The sequence below is a fragment of the Zeugodacus cucurbitae genome, chromosome 3, assembly GCF_028554725.1.
Source record: "Zeugodacus cucurbitae isolate PBARC_wt_2022May chromosome 3, idZeuCucr1.2, whole genome shotgun sequence".
Lineage (NCBI taxonomy): Eukaryota > Metazoa > Arthropoda > Insecta > Diptera > Tephritidae > Zeugodacus > Zeugodacus cucurbitae.
Window position 1 is genome coordinate 38217718 of NC_071668.1, and position 2974 is coordinate 38220691.

Here is a 2974-nt window from a genome sequence, read left to right on the forward strand (position 1 = left end):
AGAAGGCATAATACGGGTCTCAGTAAGCAAAATATTACCAGCAAATCTCAACTATGAGAAGTTCTTCAGTGAGAATGGCAAAATATAGGACCAAGTGTGACAAAAAAGTTAATTTACTTCATGCAAAATATGCGTAAAGATGTATTGAAACAAACGGATTGCAAACCATATATTATTTTTTTTATTATATTATTACATTTCTTGTTAAACAAGAGTGTGTGAATAATTTTGTCCCTTGCATAAATGAAGTAATATGCAATTTTGGTATATTTATTTAAAATGGAAAGTAAATTTATTAAATTTTTGTTATTTTTAAATACCTAAGATATGAATAAAGATTTCCTTAGAACAAACCTATAAGCTAGTTTTTATGATTTCCAAGATAAAACTGTTTTTGTGGAAAACTGAACGATGTGTGAATAATTATGTCCGCCTCTGTATATATACAGATTGTTAATAAGACTTTATTATCAGATATTTAACAAAAAATGTTGCTATGTTCGTATCTGAGAGATTTACCGAATTAGCCAAAAACACTGAGGAACTCATGTTCTACATCTGGGGCCTTGAAAGGTTATAGTCCGATTTCGGCGATTTTACACCGCCGATGTTAATATTGTAAACCGACTTCACCAATTTTCAAGCTGTAGTATTGGGAGGCAAAAAAAAATTGTGAACCTAATTTCGTTGGAATTGGTTGATTAGTTCCTGAGATATCGTTTTTAACCCACGCCCATTGTCCACGTTTTATGCCAAGTTTAATTCAGCTTTTCCGTACCATATTTACGATAAAATTTAGGGTTTCTGGTGTTTTTCCTTACTTTTAGGATTTTTCAACATTACATTTGTATGGGGGGTGGGCGTGGTTATAATCCGATACCCATGCTGTATAATCAAGTGCTTAAAGGAGATGACTCCAGAAAACTTGGTTGATATAGCTTTAGCAGTTTATGAGATATGCACAAAAACATAAATGGGCGCGGCCACGCTCACTTTCCCAAAAAAAAATTTATCCAAATATTCACCTGCCTGATGTGATCCAAAGATCAAATTTTGTTTTCATAACTTTATTTATGGCTTAGTTATAGCACTTTACAAAACAAATTTGACGTTGAAGAAAAAAAATGGCATTAATTTATTGTAGATTATGCATATACATATCTGCAAATTTCTGCAGCAAACTTTTACTTTTACTTCATTTTGGTCATTTTAGAGAAAATTCGATCTGGTGCGTACATGCAAACACAACCACTGGAGGCAGATGGGTGAGTATTTTTTTAATATCAAACATATTACTTACATATGTATATACTATAACATAAAATATTTTGTTAAAATATACTTTCATATAAAGCTTATTATCTTTTTGTTACTCTTTTCAGATATTTGCTAGCTTCGGCGAGCGATAGTACAACAATAGCGACTCCAGGCCGAGGAATCATAGAAACAGGTTAGATTGCATTAATATACACCAACATTGCAGTAATATCAACATAACTAATGCTTATGGTGAAAACAATAAACAGAAGTTGGAACAACAATGCGGAGATAAAGTATATACATATATGGGTGCGGGGAATCCTACCAGCAGTTTCTCAACACATCGCATCTCATCCTCCAATCGCTCATCAATCGTACAATACAAATTCGAACTAGATTCGCCGTATGATGGAAGAAGCACTCGTAGTCCTTTGTGTCAGAAAGTAACAAAAACCGTGCATGTAAGAATTATTAAGCTGAACATACAATTTATCATTTTCAATATTATGATTGTTAATATATAAATTCTGAACGTTCGCAATAGCACAAAATTTATCTATTTAAATGTATAATATTGTCAAATTAGCATTTATATACAAATGAATTTAGTAATATTTGTTATATAAATATAATAATTAATACTAACTTTATATGTAAAATATTTAATTTTGTCTATGTTTGCCACAAAAATGTTTGTAAAATTTAAAAGTTTACTTTGCACTGAAATATTAATATTTTAAAATTAATCTATAATAATTATTCTTCTTCTTCTTGACTGGCGTAGACATCGCTTACGCGGTTAGTCCACAACAGCGCGCCACGTAATCCTCCTTCTGACAGTTTGGCGCCAATTGGTTATACCAAGCGAAGCCAGGTCCCTCTCCACCTGGTCCTTCCATCGGAGTGGAGGTCTCCCTCTTCCTCGGCTTCCACCAGCGGGTACTGTATCGAATACTTTCAGAGCTGGAGCACTTTCATTCATTCGAACAACATGACCGAGCCAGCGTAGCCGCTGTCTTTTTATTCGCTGAACTATGTCTATCGAATAACACACACAGCTCATCGTTCCATCGTCTGCGGTTTTCGCCGTTGCCAATGTTTAAGGGACCATAAATCTTCCGCAAAACCTTTCTCTCGACAACTCCTAGTGCCGTCTCATCGGATGATGACATCGTCTACGCTTCTGCACCATCAAATAGGACGGGAATGATGAGAGACTTGTAGAGTTTGGTTTTTGTTCGTCGAGAGAGGACTTTACTTTTCAATTGCCTACTTAGTCCATAGTAGCACCTGTTAGCAAGAGTGATTCTGCGCTGGATTTCGAGGCTGACATTATTATTGCTGTTAATGCTGGTTCCCAGATAGACGAAATTATCTACAACTTCAAAGTTATGACCGTCAACAGTGACGTGGCAGCCAAGACGCGAATGGGCTGACTGTTTGTTTGACGACAGGAGATATTTCGTCTGGTCCTCATTCACCACCAGACACACGCTTCGCTTCCTTATCAAGTCTGGGAAAAGCAGAACAAACGGCGCGGTTGTTGTTTCCGATGATATGAATATCATCGGCGTACGCCAGCAGCTGTACACTCTTATAGAAGATTGTACCTTCTTTATTTAGCTCTGCAGCTCGTATTATTTTTTCCAGCAATAGATTGAAGAAGTCGCACGATAGCAATACTAAACGCGAAATCCGTTTGAGCGGTGTAATT

General features: G+C 35.7%; 1 long non-coding RNA gene across 1 annotated transcript; it reads left to right on the forward strand.

Annotated features, from left to right (window-relative positions):
- Positions 1–1132: 1132 nt before the first annotated feature.
- LOC128920517 (uncharacterized) lies at positions 1133–1815 on the forward strand. The gene is made up of 3 exons (XR_008470583.1): positions 1133–1265; positions 1383–1450; positions 1527–1815. It is a non-coding gene; the product is annotated as an uncharacterized LOC128920517 (long non-coding RNA).
- Positions 1816–2974: the final 1159 nt, after the last annotated feature.